This window comes from Schistocerca cancellata, chromosome 6, assembly GCF_023864275.1.
Source record: "Schistocerca cancellata isolate TAMUIC-IGC-003103 chromosome 6, iqSchCanc2.1, whole genome shotgun sequence".
NCBI classification, from domain to species: Eukaryota; Metazoa; Arthropoda; class Insecta; order Orthoptera; family Acrididae; genus Schistocerca; species Schistocerca cancellata.
The window spans coordinates 543056526-543075409 of NC_064631.1; the positions used below are offsets into that span (position 1 = coordinate 543056526).

Consider the following 18884-nt stretch of genomic DNA (forward strand, 5'->3'; position numbering starts at 1 on the left):
TCTTTAAGAAATGTGTGTGCCCCAATATTTTTTTTCACTTCCCGACACATTTGTGAATCTTGTATCCTCTGTAACAAATTTGCGTGCCCCAACATTTTTTTTCACTTCCCAACACATTTGTGAATCTTGTATCCTCTGTATCAAATATACATGCCCCAAAAATTTTTTTTCACTTCCTGACACATTTGTGAATGTTGTATCCTCTGTAACAAATATGTGTGCCCCAACATTTAATTTCACTTCCCGACACATTATATCTGCAGCAAAATATCCCAGAGGAATAGAGAAATCTATCTCATTACTTCTCAGACAATGCTCTGATACACATGAAGTATCCACTTTATCATTACTGCAGAAATGCTCCCCATCCAACAATTTATTCTTAGTGCTACATGAATTCACTTGCATCACATTAATATGTGGATGTTTTTTGTCATATTTACAGTATTCAGTGTCATGTTCTATCCTGTGTCCTGGTGAGATCCAAAAAATCTTTGAGAAGCATAGGTTTTTTGCACCTCAAGAGTCATTCCCTATGCTGAGGTGAGTAGCTTGCTGCCACTGCTATTTCTCCAATATTTGTCTTCGCTGATGATGGTGCTGCTGTTATAGATACTTTGGGTGCTTGATATGCCACTACTATGGTGGTCTCCTGTGAATTTCTGGTGTTTCTTTGAGATGTTTATGGGAACTGAGAAATCTTCATAAACAGTAGCCCATCGTATGTTGAATTAGTACTTTATCTGACCTTGTTCTTCTGATTCTTCTCTGTGAACTGGTGTCATTTGGAATGTTACCTCCCTTAGTGACATCTCACAGTAGGGTTGGAATGGTGTGGCACCAGAAATTAAATTTGATTCTCCAGGTAAATACATTTTCTGTTCATGGGGGTATGACCTCTCAAGCATACTCAGCACATTTTAGATCTTATTTACAGTTTCTAAAATCTTCATTATTATAATGTTTTTTTCATAGTCTATTTATGTGAAAACTGTGTGTAGTATGGAAACTTTTCCTTGAAATGTATATGAAATGATAATTAAATGGACACCCTAGCTGCAAACAGGCGTTGATGTACTTCATTGGGGACATGTTGAAAATGTGTGCCCCGACCGGGACTCGAACCCTGGATCTCCTGCTTACATAGCAGACGCTCTATCCATCTGAGCCACCGTGGGCACAGAGGATAGTGCGTCTGCAGGGACTTATCCCTTGCACGCTCCCCATGAGATCCACATTCCCAACATGTCCACACCACTACATTCGTAGTGCGCCTAATAGATGTTTGCCCATCATACTCATTACTCGTGGCAGATTAATCTACCAAGTCTCGTACGAGTTCGGGCATAGCGTGCGCGTTCGCGCAAGAAGGTCAATGGCCGGGAAGCCATATTTTAACTATATATGATGGTAGTATCTGTTCCCGAAAGAACAGTTACCATGGATGACCATGCAGCTTTGCTAGAAATGAAATGATAATTAAATGGACACCCTAGCTGCAAACAGGTGTTGATGTACTACATTGGGGACATGTTGAAAATGTTTGCCCCGACCGGGATTCGAACCCGGGATCTCCTGCTTACATGACAGACGCTCTAGCCATCTGAGCTACCGTGGGTACAGAGGATAGTGCGTCTGCAGGGACTTATCCCTTGCACGCTCCCCGTGAGATCCACGGTGGCTCAGATGGATAGAGCGTCTGCCATGTAAGCAAGTGATCCCGGGTTCAAGTCCGGTCAGGGCACACATTTTCAACATGTCCCCAGTGAAGTACATCAACGCCTGTTTGCAGCTAGGGTGTCCATTTAATTATCATTTCATTTCTAGCAAAGCTGCATGGTCATCCACGGTAACTGTTCTTTCGGGAACAGATGCTACCATCATATATAATTAAAATATGGCTTCCCGGCCATTGACCTCCTTGTGCGAACGCACACGCTATGCCCAAACTTGTACGGGACTTGGTAGATTAATCTGCCACGAGTAATGAGTATGATGGGCAAACATCTATTAGGCGCACTACGAATGTAGTGGTGTGGACATGTTGGGAATGTGGATCTCACGGGGAGTGTGCAAGGGATAAGTCCCTGCAGACGCACTATCCTCTTTGCCCACGGTGGCTCAGATGGATAGAGCGTCTGCAATGTAAGCAGGAGATCCAGGGTTCGAGTCCCGGTCGGGGCAAACATTTTCAACATGTCCCCAATGAAGTACATCAACGCCTGTTTGCAGCTAGGGTGTCCATTTAATTATCATTTCATTTCTAACAAAGCTGCATGGTCATCCACGGTAACTGTTCTTTCGGGAACAGATACTACCATCATATATAGTTAAAATAAGGCTTTCCGGCCATTGACCTTCTTGTCCGAACGCACACGCTATTCCCGAACTCGTATGGGACTTGTTAGATTAATCTACCACGAGTAATGAGTATGATGAGCAAACATCTATTAGGCGCACTACGATTGTAGTGGTGTGAACATGTTGGGAATGTGGATCTCACGGGGAGCGTGCAAGGGATAAGTCCCTGCAGACGCACTATCCTCTGTGCCCAGGGTGGCTCAGATGGATAGAGCGTCTGCCATGTAAGCAGGAGATCCCGGGTTCGAGTCCTGGTCGGGGCACACATTTTCAACATGTCCCCAATGAAGTACATCAACACCTGTTTGCAGCTAGGGTGTCCATTTAATTATCATTTCATTTCTAGCAAAGCTGCATGGTCATCCACGGTAACTGTTCTTTCGGGAACAGATACTACCGTCTTATATAGCAGAAATGTATATGTCAAAAATGTGTTTTCAAAACAATTACAGATACCCATATATCTGTATGTCGAAATATTTTCTTTGAAAAATACTTTTGTAATATTGAAATATTAAGCTACAAACAGCAGGAAAACAGCAGCATACAATAAAATTAAGGAGGCAGCAGAGTTTTTTGATGGAGCGGCCTTCTTACTTATTTACTCAAAGGCGTAAGTGTGAATAGCATTAAGCAGTGTAGTTCAGTATAGTGACACTTTATTGTTAATACAGCATACAGATTAACTCTCTATGATGTCTTTGTCTGTCATTCCACATCTCTGAAGCTTCCCCTTCTTAATGGGATCAATGGAACATGACTGGATGAATGTTGTATGTGAAAATTGTTTGCACAGCGCAACCTCTTCAAATTTTATTGTCACTTTAGTTGCCATTGAGCGCTTGCTGCAATGATGAGAAAAATAATTCCAGTACTTTCTATTGCAATTCTTGTTATTATATTTGTTACATAAGAAAACAGAAAAATGTATGCCAAATTGCCCACAACAGTTTGGAAATTTGTGAGATGTCTAAATGCAATACGGATGAAATGGAACTTGGCGTTTCATACGTATCTACATCGTGTAGGTACTGTAGATCTTTCACCTATGGTACTTCATTACTCCTTTTTCTATCAAATCATCTGTTCTGAGTTGTCCCACATCATTTGGTGATGTCTGGAAAGGTATGAGTGATGGTTCAGGTCTTGCGTTTTTGAAGTCACAGACAGTCAGAATTTGGAGCACACTTGTCTTCTGAACTGAAGATTCAGAATTTCATGTCCCAGCTGTCTAAAAAGTAACCAACTTCATACACAACATGCATCAAAAGCCTGACAAAAATATTCCACCACCACTTTTTTATTCGAATTTTTGTCCAGTACTGAACTGTAAATTGATTGTTCAGATTAACTACTCCTGTGTAATGCACTGTGCAAACACACTCAGCATGTGAATGCTCATTTTCTTTCTTTCAGCTCCACAGACTGTTTTTCAACTTTCCTTTGGTTAATTTCTGTCAAAGTTAGAAAGCACTGTGACAACAGTATTGTCATTCCACAGGTTAGCTGCAACATGGGAATTAAATAGCAAACACTCTCTCTTTTAGATTTCTCGAACTGCTGTGCTGTTGGCACTTTTTATAGCTTTACTGGCGTTGTTCTCCTTTAGAGTGCCAGTTCCAGCTATGTTTCATCTGGACTATTCCTCCTGCAATGGAGCAGATGTAAATAAATTGTTGAAATATAGTTTGAAACCACTAGGAACAGCTGAACTTTAGTCAGAACAGTCACTATGCAGCATGTCCAAAATTAAAGTTCCAGTAGAAAGAGAAAAACTGCTCTGAATGACATCACATTTGAATTGTATATTACTGGTGCAAGGAGAAACGCCATGGAACACAAAAATTTTAACAAAAATCTACCACTAGATGATGCTGTAAGCAAAAGAATACAAAAACAAAAGAGGCAGGGTACACAGCTGTACCTCAGTTTCTATCTGAGGTGCTTGGCTTGACTGTCTCAATGCATGATCACACATCACTGGTAAAGCTCTTTTACAAGAACAATGAATGTGTGAAAGAGGCTCTGCATAAATTCCAGACGTTCAGGGGTATGAAAGGTGTTGGCTCATTGTCTGCTAAGGGGCTGGAGAAAATTATTACAGAGTTCGAAAAGACAGATGCTTTTGAAGTGCAATGTGGCAGAGGGAGGAAAACAATTAATCCAGCATCAGTAGAAGATGTGGCCACAACACTACAGGAGGGATCGAGTGGTGTTGTGCAAACATGCAGAGCACAGAGTGCACAGAGAATTGGCCAGACTTTAGACATACCTGTGGATATGGTGCACAAAATTCTATGAAACATACTGCATTGCTATCCATACAAATTACCCAAGTGCAGTGGTTGCTTCATGCTGACCTGCAAGTAAGAAAAATATTTGTTCTAGAATTTCTTGTTCACATGATGTGGATAATGAATGGATAATGAATCCTCTGTAGACAAACAAAGCTCATTTCCATCTCCAAGGACATGTCGATACAGAGAAGTGCAGAATAGGGTGGCAGAAAACCCATTCTCACATCAACTGATACCACTTCATTCTGCCAAGATAACTGTGGTATAAGTTGACTGCACCGTTTATGGCAGAGCCATTTTTTTCCGAGGAGGAGTCCTGCAGGTCTTGTTACCTGTACTATCACTGATAAACACCATGAGAGTCTTTTGTGCACAAACATCATTTCATACCTTCCACAGTGCAGATGTGCGGATAGGATCATTTTTATGCAAGATGGCACTTCTCTGCACATTGCACAGCCCGTGGAGCAGCTGCTGTACAGGCATTTTGGAAATGCCAGAATTATTAGCTGTCATTTCCCTACAGCCTGGCCATCCAGATCACCTAATCTTAATCTATGTGACTTCTGGCTGTGAGGTTATCTGAAAGATGTATTTAGCGCTCCAATTATGAATGTAGCTGAATTGAAGGCACACATAGTGCAATGCATTCTGAATGTGACCCCTGAGATACTATTCTGTTGTGGAACATTCTGTGCGTCAGTCTCACGACAATTAGAAACTGATGTCATTTCTCTTTTTATGTGATTCTTAACCCCAAGACAATTAAAAACCCATGTCATTTTGCTTTTTTATGTGGCTTTTGACCACAGGACAATTATAAACTGGTCTCATTTTGCTTTTTGATTAATCTTTTTGCCTCAGGACAATTAAAAATTGATGTTTCCCATTCAGTGTGGTAAGATCTTGCTCTGGTGGGTGGACCTATCTATTAACAGTATTACTACTGTTGACTGCTGAACTTGTGCAGTCATGCATACTGAACAGTATTGATGGTGTAATATGCAACTTGAACCATAGCCATCATATTGCAATTCATCTGTCATTTGTAGCTAAACCCACTTACTTTAAGACACTTACAGCACCATCAATAGGTAAAAGTTTCATCAACATCTTATTTTGGTTCCATGGCATTTCCCCCTGTGTCAATAATATGTTGTTCAAATTTGATGCCATTCTTAGTAATAGTTCTCGTTGTACAGCATTTTAAAATTGGAACTTTAATTATGGGCACCCTGTATGTTGCCCCAACCAAATTCAGTCTCCACAGTAAAGTTCTGCATGGAATACATCACCTTTTGAATTGGCCAACATCCACAGGTTGAAATTAGCAGGTTCACTTCCCATGGACTGTTTGGCTCTGTGATGCCCATAGTATGGTATTATACTTTCATCCATTGACAATTCCTTGCCCTTTAGCATCAGTCTGAAAGCCTCATTGATAAATTCGAAGAAAAAATAGAACTTTTTACGAGAAGTAGATCTTTTTATAATCAGTCTATGGTGTGTCATCATTTAAACACAAATCTTTCATAATTTCTTCAAACCTCCTTATGTGAATGGCATCACTCCCAATTTTTATGTTACAGTCTGTCGATACACTCACATATTAGGGACTCATAATATACTGGTGAACAGCTCTCACAGTGAGTACTTCATCACAGGTAACATGTAAAGATTCTCTTGTTGGTCTATGTATAGATTAATCTGCATTGTAATGAACTTAATCAAATTTTCTGTGAAGAAACATTTAATGCCTATAATGGTCAGGTAATGGTATGTTTTAGATACTCTGTTATTGAAGGTTTATATGGATTTATGGATTGTCCAAATCCGGCAAGGGCCAATTCTTTTCTTTTGATTGACCCCATGAGGCAATAGGTTACTTCATTCCAGTGTCTGTTTCTCTGGGATGTTTTGATGTCTATATGCCGTTTATCGTTATGTAGGTTGAGAGATTATAGTCTACCTCCCAAAATTGCTTCACTGAGGAAGATCAGTGTGCATTTCTTGCTTTCAGCTGGTACACAGATGCAAAAATGAATGTTGTGTAAACAAGTGAAGGAGAAATTAAAAAATTAAATAAAGTCATTTTCTCAAGACCCACTGGTTCTGGTGTGATGTCTTTTTTTTTTTTTTTTTTTTTTTTTTTTTTTTTTTTTTTTTTTAAATATAAAATCTGTAGGAGAATTGGCCCCTCTAAAAGCAATAGTTTATGCTATGTGACTAGGCCAATGAAATGTGCTACATGACTTGAAAAGATGCAGGTCTTGATCTATCTCACTGATGTAATTATGCTGTAGTATTAAGGCATGTACTATCTGACTATGTATTATATCTTTTCTGGGCCATCAAACAAGTCCTCTATAGGGATCACTATGATTTCTGCCAACATTAATTATTTGAAAATTTCACTTGCGTCAGACATCCTTTTTTGCATTGTGCATTTCAATATTACATAATTTTCAAAGGCACAAAGAAGTATACAGATGAGTCACCTAAAACTTACACTGTAAATAATGCAGAAATTGGTGTGCAGTTTTCACAGAATGAATTGGTAGTCAGGGTCTCATACTGTTAGCCAACAAACAGATTGGAATAATACTTAAAAAGTTTATTTTTTTGTGCAAACATACACTTTTTAATGGAACAATGCCTGTCGACATTAAAAAACTAAAAGTAGGATAAATCAGATGTCAGTGGTGTCTGTTGCAGGAGTCTAGTGCGAGTCATTTACAAGATATCGTATTTTGAAAAGTTCCCACACAAGGCTTGTGGGGTAACAGTGGTAGCACACACTAAAGAACAAAACAAGGGCACACACTAGTTACACGGATCCTGACCACTAACAAGATGAATGACCATCACAGATTGACCACTGGCAGCAGCAATACATGTTTCCACTCTGGTGAGGAACAGCTGCTGCACATATCTAGAGGAGGTATCTCAGCAGGCCGCAGTAAGATGTAATTGCATATCATTGAGTGTAGTTACTATATACTTGTATCAGCTTATTTCAGCTTTCCCCACAGAAAAAAGTCTACAGGTATCAAATACGGGGAACAGGCTGGCCAAAAAACAGGTCTTTTGTGACCAATCCAACGATTTGGAAACATTTTATGAAAACATGCTGTATTACTTCAAGCACTATGGGCTGGACAGCCATCATGTTGGTATCACAGGTTCCTGCTAGCCTGCAGTGGAACATTTTCTAGCACCCATGGAAGATGGTCTGTTAGGAGGCAGCAGCATTTACACATGTTCAGTGTTCGATCTATGAAAAACAGGCCAGTGAGTATGAGCTGGTGCTTCACTATCCCACACCACACGTTTACATGCAGTGGAAGCTGATCTTCACCTGCCAAAGCCAGTGGGGATTATCAACAGACCAATAGTGCATGTTTTGACGATTTACCTGGCCACGATTGCTAAATGTGGCTTCACCACTGAACAAGATACATGTCTTAATGTCCATGTACAAAAGTTAACATGATCTTCATAATCATTTCCATGGAGCTCTTGATGAAGAGAGATGTGATAGTGATGGAACCTATGTTGATGGAGAATGTGTGGGACACTTGCCTGACTCATGTTACTTCATCGTGTGATTGCATGGGAGCTAGAGTGAAGATCAGCTGCAACAGCAGTAAGAACACTGTTTCCTCTCTCCTGTCACTGCTTGTTTCCTTCTGTTACATTGTCTAGGTGTTACACTACCATTTTCACATAATTGGTTGAAGAGATTGACAATTAACTGCCAAGATCGTTGAAATCTATTGGGAAATCTTGCGCATGCACCATGCATGAACAAACTTCATTCTTCCTACACTATCCATACACCATGAGCATGTTGGCTTTTTCTACATTGGTGAATCCCATCATCCATTCATGACCAACTGCTTGGACTGTCACACACTAATTGACCAGCAAGTTGCAGTGTACTCAAGGGATACACTAGCACACTGTAAACAATTATACCAACATCGTACCCAGCAACTACACATGTTGAAGGACATGAAAAAGTGTCAGTGTGGAAACTTCGAACATACGATAGCTCATAAACAACTTCTCCAACTAGACTCTTGCAACAAACGCAACTGATATTCTAATGTACCCTACTTTTAGTTTGTTAATTTCAATAGACATTGTTCCATTTAAAAAAGTGTATGTTTGCAGAAAAATACACTTTCAAAGTATTATTACAATCTGTTTGTTGGCTAACAATACAAGCCCCTGACTATTAATCCATTCTGTGAAAACCGCACGTCAATGGCAATATTTTCACTGTAGGCATTAGGTGATTCACCCAATACACAAGGTATCATAAGTAGGTAATGGTTACATAAATGTCACAATAAATCTACTAAAGCTTATGGAGAAATCTTATCAAATTTTTAAAAATATAAAAAAATCTTCATGTTAAATTGCTACTGAAAACATTGTAATATCAAGAGACGTAGAGTTTTCATCCAGGAAAAGGCGTGGCTGTGATAACTTAAGTTTTCAAGTTCAAAATCAGGGTGTATACGTGGACAAGGAAAAAAAAAATTCCCGGATTTCCCAGTTAAAAATACACTTTCTCCTGGGTGAAAATACACTTTTTCCGCGTTCAGTGACAGTATTCATTGGCACAGTAAAACTCATCAATCCTTTGAATGTTTATGGTTTTATATACCAGAGTAGAATTTCCCGGCACTTTAGAAAACGAAACTCAGTGGGGAAAAACATGTTTTGAAAGACCTTTGATGTACAGCAACATGTACGCTGCATATTTTCGTATTACGAAGGTATAAATTTGAATTCCACTAAACACCCCATGTTACTTTCCGAAACATCGAAATCGAGATTGTTATGCGCTTTTGTCAGTCAGTCATAGCTCATGTCACATGATCTTGCCAGCTGATGGCAGCATAGGACACGTGATGTAGTAAGCCAATAGCAAGATCACTCTTCAGTAGTGCGAACACACAAGAAAAATTTATGGTTTAAATTAATATACATAGCATTCACATATAATATTGGCCGCGAAGATTAATAAGCTGTAAGAGAAGCTAAGCTTCCACATATAATGTTGATCTGTTTTGCGCGTGTTACACTTTAAGATACATCACACAAACGTGCCAGTAAATTTTTAATAACGACGTAAATGTCTGCTCTACTGGGCTCGAAATTCTTCTAAATGGTCGTCCTCAAAGAGTTGATTTTTAAATGAGAGTCAAACGCTTTGTGATTTAAGAAATTCATCGTACATTCTCGCATATAGTTCATCTTGCGTAAAAGGAAATCTGCTTTGAATGTAACGCTTTTCAAACCACCGTTCGCAATATTTTCCCGCGACCTGTTAGAAATAGGTTCGTTTCAGCAGTTGCAAGAGAGCGTCACATAACAGCCGTCACCGCGCTTGCGCAGCTACGATGACGCAGGAAGCTCATATGTTCGTACGTGTAGAACATTATGTCATAAAATAAACAAGACACCAAAGGATACTTCAAGAGTGTCGGAATTTCGTGAACCATACTAAAACGCATAATTCGGCTTAAAATGCACATTCATATGTAAATTTTCTTGGAGCACCAGTACTGTATTATCTAATCTTTGGTTTTTTATTATGGCATAATGCCATACGTGCACTTGAAATGCAGCGAACAGTTGAAACTAGCCAATAGTGCGAAATTAAACACTTCAGTTCAAATAAATTGACTGCCTCAGCAGAAAAGATTAATTTTCAGCCAAATCTCTGTAGCAAACCGGCAAAAATAACTTCATTATTCTGTAAGGCGATTAATGGTTGACTGTCAGAAAGATGGAGATAAAATCTGACACTAATGACGTATTTTAGCCTTCCGTAATCATGCGAACGTATTTTAATTCATTTGATAGCTCCCGGCCACAAAAAATCAGTTTTGTTATCATTTAACGTGAGAGCAATAAACGAAGAGGAAACAACAAAATCACAGAACGTAAAGACAGGTCACGTGCAGAGTCCCCACCTCAACTCAGACTGCTCTTTGCATAAGCTCCAGATTTACTGTATTTCCGAACCGGGGCAATATTAAGTAGTGGCGCCCAGCCACACTTCTGTAACCAGAAGCGGGAGAACGTATTACTCACGCGCGACTCAACTGCGCATGCTCAAGAGGCCGCCCGCAACAGCTCAAACGAATCTAATTTAAGCAGTTGTCACGTCACGCTCATCGGAGGCAATATGTTATAAAGCATTGCATAGTCTTCTTAAAGCCTTTGACACACATTGCTGTTGACAGACGCTTGTATGAGCACTGTTTTGTTGTTGTATATGGCTCAATTTTCATTGCAACTTAAGTTTTATTTTCGTCTTTTTTTCGTTCATGTTTTGTTGCTGCAGTATTATTCTGCAGTAGCGGAATACAGTAATATTCTTTGTTAGAGTATTGGTTCTTACCAGTCAAAATCACAAAAATTTAACTGAAAGCCAAAACAATGAAACATTCCCGGAATTCTAAACAATTCCCGGGTTTTTCCCGTTTTTCTCCCGGATGAAAAAATTCCCGGGTTTTTCCCGGATCTTCCGGTTGTCCCGGGTCGCATACATCCTGAAAATGGTCACAGCATCTTATATTTCATTTTTGCAGACTATCAAGAATATTTGAAAACTAATTTGCTCTGATTGTTCATGAGATCTAGAGGACAGCAGATAGTAGAGCTTAGGTTGATATCACATTTCTGTACTGCCAGAAAGACTTTCATACAGTTCCACACTTATATCTAATAAACAAATTAAGAATGCACAAAAATCTTCAACAGATGTGTGACAGGAATGGATACTTCATAACTAAGAAAACCAAGTACATAGTTCTTAATAAGGAGGAATTATCAGAAGTAAAAGTAGTGTCTGATGCACTTCAAGGAAGTGTGATAAGATAGCTACTGGTCATAATACAGTGTGTACATAACGTCCAGGAACATTTTCAGTTATTTATTACACAAGAACTAAACATTGTACAGATGTCATACATATTGCATTTTGAAGAGGAACTCTGAAAGTTTTTTTACAAACATTCAATATGCGAACCATGAGTGATCCGGCAGATGTCAATATGGTAATTGAATTCTTGCCATACCTACCCCAGCATGGCATCGTTGACTGTGGCAGTCCCATATTCTCTCCCGGAGCTCTACTACATCAGGTGGTACATACACCAGATCTTTAATGTGTTCCCACAGAAAAAAGTCACACAGAGTGAGATCTGATGGTCAGGGATGCCATTTCATGAGACCGCAGTCCCCTTCTGTAGCATGGCCGATCCAATGATGCGGCAGCTCCGTGTTCAGGTACCTACGAACTTCACGACGAAAATGGGGTGGAGCCCTATCCTGCTGAAAGATGAACGGAGAGTCCAACTGCATTTGAAGCATAAGCCATTGCTGTAACATGTCCAAGTAGGAATACGCAGTGACAGTGCTCACGGTGCAGAAGAATGGTCCATACAGCTTTTGATGTGACAAGGCACAAAAAACATTTACCTTTGAGGAATCACACTCAAATTCAGTGCATTTGTGTTGATGCTTTGTACCCGAGATTTGATAGTTATTCCTATTCACTTTCCCATCAGTGTGAAAAGTGGCTTTGTTGCTAAAAATTAAGCAATCAACAATGCGATCCCCATCTTCATTCAATTGTTGCAACTGCGAACAAAACGCAAAATGCTTGTCTTTGTCATCATCATTGAGCTTCTGCACTAGCTCCAATTTGAATGGTTTCATAGACAGCTTCTGTCATAGGACTGTCCACATTGTCATTGGAGCCATTTCGAATTCACGGGAAGTACGATGCACCAATTTCTCGTGAATGTCTCTCGTACGTGCTCCACATTCACTTCACTCACACTGGGACGTCCGCTTCTCTTCGCCAGGCACAAGCAACCCATCATAACGAATTTGTTGTGCCAGTGGTAAATGGCCTTCCTTGTTGATGGATCCTTACCTTACTTGTTTCTAAACATCCATTGAACAGCTGTAGCACACTTGTTTTTGTCAAACTCCAACACACAAAAAGCTCGCTCTGCACCTGAACTCGCCATGTTTGCGACTAATGCTGATTATTGACATGAAAAAAAAAATTCAAGGTTTCTCTTCAAAATGATATATATATGATATATGTACAAAGTTTGGTTCTTCTGCAATAAATAACTGAAGGTGTTCCTGAACTTGATGTACACCCTGTTTATGTAAATGACAGGACAGATAATATCTGTAACTTTACAAGGCTATTTGCAGATGACATCTGTGTATAGGGAAGCGACATTTTTTAGGAAATTATTGGTAAATGCAGAGAGACTTGAAAAAGAGCTTATATTTAACTACATGATTAACCGTTACAGTAATCTATTCTTTATCTAGGATTACGCATATGAAATGACTTAATAGTGAATGATCACATGAATATAGCCTTAGGACAGGCAGGTGCCAAGTTGGTTTTACTGGGAAAATCCAAAGTGAAATTCACACAGGCAAGAGATTGTTTACAAAACCATCATCCTGCTACTTCTTTGATGGTTTGAAATGCCACTTTCAAGTAATGTCATGTGAATCATTTGGATTACAATACAGGGTGAGTCACCTAACATTACCGCTTGATATATTTTGTAAACCACATCAAATACTGACGAATCGATTCCACAGACCGAACGTGAGGAGAGGGGCTAGTGTAATTGGTTAATACAAACCATAAAAAAATGCATGGAAGTATGTTTTTTAACACAAACCTATGTTTTTTTTAAAATGGAACCCCGTTAGTTTTGTTAACACATCTGAACATATAAACAAATACATAATCAGTGCCGTTTGTTGCATTGTAAAATGTTAATTACATCCGGAGATATTGTAACCTAAAGTTGACGCTTGAGTACCACTCCTCCGCTGTTCGATCGTGCGTATCGGAGAGCACCGAATTACGTAGGGATCCAAAGGGAACAGTGATGGACCTTAGGTACAGAAGAGACTGGAACAGCACATTACGTCCACATGCTAACACCTTTTTATTGGTCTTTTTCGCTGACGCACATGTACATTACCATGAGGGGTGAGGTACACGTACACACGTGGTTTCCGTTTTCAATTACGGAGTGGAATAGAGTGTGTCCCGACATGTCAGGCCAATAGATGTTCAATGTGGTGGCCATCATTTGCTGCACACAATTGCAATCTCTGGCGTAATGAATGTCGTACACACCGCAGTACATCTGATGTAATGTCGCCGCAGGCTGCCACAATACGTTGTTTCATATCCTCTGCGGTTGTAGGCACATCACGGTACACATTCTCCTTTAATGTACCCCACAGAAAGAAGTCCAGAGGTGTAAGATCAGAAGAACGGGCTGGCCAATTTATGCGTCCTCCACGTCCTATGAAATGCCCGTCGAACATCCTGTCAAAGGTCAGCCTAGTGTTAATTGCGGAATGTGCAGGTGCACCATCATGCTGATACCACATACGTCGACGCATTTCCAGTGGGACATTTTCGAGCAACGTTGGCAGATCAATCTGTAGAAACGCGATGTATGTTGCAGCTGTTTGGGCCCCTGCAATGAAATGAGGACCAATGAGGTGGTTGCCAATGATTCCGCACCATACATTTACAGTCCACAGTTGCTATCGCTCTACCTGTCTGAGCCAGCGAGGGTTGTCCACGGACCAGTAATGCATGTTCCGTAGATTCACTGCCCCGTGGTTTGTGAAACCCGCTTCATCGGTCAACAGGTAGAACTGCAATGCATTCTCTGTTAATGCCCATTGACAGAATTGCACTCGATGATTAAAGTCATCACCATGTAATTGCTGATGTAGCGACACATGAAATGGGTGAAAGCGGTGACGATGCAGTATGCGCATGACACTACTTTGACTCAGTCCACCGGCTCTCGCAATGTCCCGTGTACTCATGTGTGGGTTCATGGCAACAGCAGCTAACACACCAACTGCACCCGCTTCTCCTGTGATGGGCCTGTTATGGACCCGTTTGCGTGCTATGACCATACCTGTTGCATACAGTTGGCGGTAGATGTTTTGCTATGTGCAGCACGTTGGATGCTCTCTGTCCAGGTACTGTTCTGCATACACCCTGCAGGCTTCAGCTGCATTTCGTCGACACTCGCCATAGATGAGTATCACCTCCGCCTTTTCAGAGTTCGAATACACCATGGTCACAGTTCCTACAACACTACACTATCACAGACATCTGGTAACATAGCAAGCACTACATGCAGACACTGCGACAGCTAGACCAAACCACAACAGTGCACTACAGCCACACTCGTAAACACGGTCGTCATCGTAAACATGTCCCTGCAGATGCTGCTCACCGACCGTGGCCCGTGTTTGTTACAACACGCAACTGAACGTCGGAGGTTTCAAGCGTCAACTTTAGGTTACAATATCTCTGGATGTAATTAACATTTTACAATGCAACAAACGGCACTGGTTATGTATTTATTTATATGTTCAGATGTGCTAACAAAACTAACGTGGTTCCATTTAAAAAAACGTAGGTTTGTGTTAAAAAACATACTTCCGTGCATTTTTGTATGGTTTGTATTAAACAATCACACTAGCCCCTCTCCTCACGTTCGGTCTGTGGAATCAGTTTGTCAGTATTTGATGTGGTTTACGAAATATATCCAGCGGTAACATTAGGTGACTCACCCTGTATATGGAAATGTCCATTTAGTTTCTTTGGGGTCTTTAACAGAAAATAACTCTGAAATCCCAAGTATTTTTAAAAAGAATTCAACAAGAGTTGGCTTACATTCCTCTGACTGTAGAATGTGGATTGAAATCCATGCAGAACATTAATATTGTGTGCAAAATAAAATAAACATCATATAAAATTATAATGTGGAGTCCATTTTATTTTAATACTCCTTCCATTGATAAAACAGCAAATTTTGTCTAGGATGGAAATTATAAATTGCATGATTTGCTTTGTGTGGAGCTTGAGATGACTGTGACGATGAACATTAACAGCATACATCCAGCATTCTTAGCTGGTTGATCATCTCCTCCAGCATTATTAATTCATTAAAGTCTTCAGATATACACAACCATGTTGTTCCTATTGATTTTATAATACCGTCTGTCCAGCTTCACTTACGTTTTTTCATATCTCCTGTAATGTGGAAAGAGAATTTCCTTTATTATATTTTACAATCCAATCTGTAACCTGATCCATTTGTTAACTTGCCTATCTCTCCTAGATGTTCCCAGAATGCTACTTTTCATTGCTTTCTGAGCAACCCTCAGCTTTTGAATTGTTTCTATATTAAAAGTCTATGTCTCACTGCTGTAAGTCACAACTGGTAACAGACAGTAATTATAAATGTACTGTTTCAGACACAATGGGATCTCACTTCTGAATTTTTTTTTAATTTAATGAAGGATTCCACATAATTTTTACTGCTCTGTTTACTTATTTATTTACTAGCTTAGCCTTAGCACCCGCTGCTTCACTCGTGTAGTCTATATGGTCTGTAGAGTTTTTTTGTTTTTCTTTGATCAAGATTTTATGTTGTTCACCAATTGTAACATCTTCTAAAGTTTTCACACTAATTAAGGCCATTGATGCACGGTCTGTCCCAAATGTACTTCTGACCAAAAAGCAATTCTGGTAGCTGAGTCCAAAGTTTTTGTTAATCGTGACTTGTGGATTCTTGTGGTGATATTTCAACAGGAAACTTTCATCCCCGAACATATATTTCTTTATATCTAACTGAGAAGTGAAATACCAGTTTTTGTAGATTTAACTTTACAAATTTTTTGATACGAAAGCTATTTTCTTAAATATTTTCAGCCCCCATTTCACCCCCTAAGGGACTGAATTTCCAAAAACAGTGAAACACAATTTTTTATTTCTAACTGACAAGGTTCAAAAATGGTTCAAATGGCTCTGAGCACTATGGGACTCAACATCTTAGGTCATAAGTCCCCTAGAACTTAGAACTACTTAAACCTAACTAACCTAAGGACATCACACACACCCATGCCCGAGGCAGGATTCGAACCTGCGACCGTAGCAGTCCCGCATTCCGGACTGCAGTGCCAGAACCGCTAGACCACCGCGGCCGGCTAACTGACAAGGCAAATGCAAATTTCATAGATTTAGCTTTGATAATTAATTCACAATGAAATATTTCATAAAACATTTCTTTTCCTATTTCAGTCCCTTAGGGATTGAATTTCCAAAAATGCTGAAACACGTATTTTTTTATTTCCATCTGAGAAGTCAAACACCAATTTTGATAGATGTAGTTTTAAAAATACTTTTGCAGCTCTGCAATAATGATTTATTTTCAAAAAAATCTTTCACTCACTATTTCACCCTCTTAAGGGGGGTAGGACGTCAAACGGGCCGACTTGGAGCAGGAGAGGCACCACAGGACATTTTAATTTCCACTGTCTATACTTTTACAAGTAAATTCTTAAAACATTGTCAGCATGAGCAGGAAGGATTTGGGATTCACACTTGTTGCAGCAGAAGTTCAAAAACATAAAAAAATAAATTTTTTTACATGTGAAATTTCATCATTTTTTTCACTTACTATTGGCTGCATTTGTTGCTATAGGTACACTTTTCTTCATAAGTATGAGAGACTGTTTGATGAATTTTGCACAGCATACAAACCATACTTAACAGGTGTCTGAAATTCAAGAATCTACTTAATTTATGAAAAAATGAATGATCTGTTACATATTAAACTTTATGTTTTAGAAAAAAATTCAAATTTTGTAGTTAATTATCTCAATTTTTACCACAGTTTTTAATAGATTTGGAAAATTCTAGAGTTTCATACACCTGTAAGCATGGTTTGTATGCTGTACAAAATTCATCAAAGAATCTCTCTTACTTGTGAAGAAAAATGTACCTATAGCAACAAATGCAACCAACAGTAAGTGAAAAAATGATGACATTTCATATCTAAAAAAAAAATTTTTGTTATGTTTTTGCACTTCCACTGCTATGAGTGTGAATCCTGAATCCTTCCTGGTCATGCTGACAAAGATTTATGAATTTATTTGTAAAAGTATAGGCAGTAGAAAATAAAATGTCCTGTGGTGCATCTCCTGCTCGAAGTCGGCCCGTTTGATGTCCTACCCCCCTTAAAGGTTAAATTTCCAAAAACGCTTAAACAAGGATTTCTTTATTTTTGGTCAAGAAACCAAATACCAATTTTCATAGGTCTGGTTTCAAAATTACCTTAATAGCAACATACTAAAAAAAAAAAAAAAAAAAATATTATCCCCTTAGGGGTGGAATTAAGAACAATCCCTTTTTAAATAACGTCTACAGTGCAAGATCAACACCTTTCCAAATTTCAAGTTTCTACCCTTAGTGGTTTGGACTGGGCAACAATGAGTCAGTGAGTGAATGAGTCAATCAGTCAGGACATTGCCTTTTATATGTAGAGATTATTATTATTATTTGCTGCCCACCTCATGTTCTCTTCAACTACCATAAATTCAAAAACTTATGAACCAGTAGCTTGAGATGATAACAAGTTGCCTATTGATATTATAATGAGTCAACATCCAAAACAGGTGCAGAGCCCATATAGCCACAGAGACAAGAACATGAATATTGTTATTTAGCTTACCTTGTTACATGATGAGAATTAGTATTGTTGATTTCTCATAACTGAAACCAAGCAGGTCCAGTGAAATTGGATTTTTCACCCTTACCAACTTCTAACCAATTTTTTTCACAGCATGAGATCTAGGTACTGCATTTCTTTTTCCAGAAGGCTTTCTATCTTTTCCTGTGTACTGGATTGAGAGCATGCTAATTTTCTGAAAATTCATACTGCTCATTTTTTCCCATCATAAAATATTTATAAGCCGTTCATTATGTTAATAACAATCATCTAACTAAGATTATCAGGAGCTTAATCAGAGGTCATTTTAACTTTAAATAAGCATATTTTGCAGTACTTATAATGTGTACAATATAGGCTCCAACGGTATGCAGCATCATTTTCCAGTAGCTGACTAAGAGTTAGTTGTGACCCTTTCAGTCATAATTTTCATTGCACCCCCCCCCCTCCCTCTCTTCCTCATATGATAACAATACATTAAAAAATACTGTATTATGAGTACTGATGCTAAAGCTACAAACCTGCAAACCTTACAAGTTGCCAAGAATTTATTGCTGTTTCACAACATTTTTCTAGAAGTGGAAAACCAACCCGAATCTGAGAA

The 18884-nt window shown here is 39.1% G+C and overlaps 1 protein-coding gene and 1 non-coding gene across 7 annotated transcripts in view; both read right to left on the reverse strand.

Moving 5' to 3' along the window:
* LOC126191567 (zip homologous protein 2-like) overlaps positions 1-18884 on the reverse strand; it is a 137108-nt gene that overhangs the window by 93732 nt on the left and 24492 nt on the right. The gene's annotated exons all lie outside the window — the stretch shown is intronic.
* Positions 1105-1179, reverse strand: Trnat-ugu (transfer RNA threonine (anticodon UGU)). Its single transcript has one exon. It is a non-coding gene; the product is annotated as a tRNA-Thr (tRNA).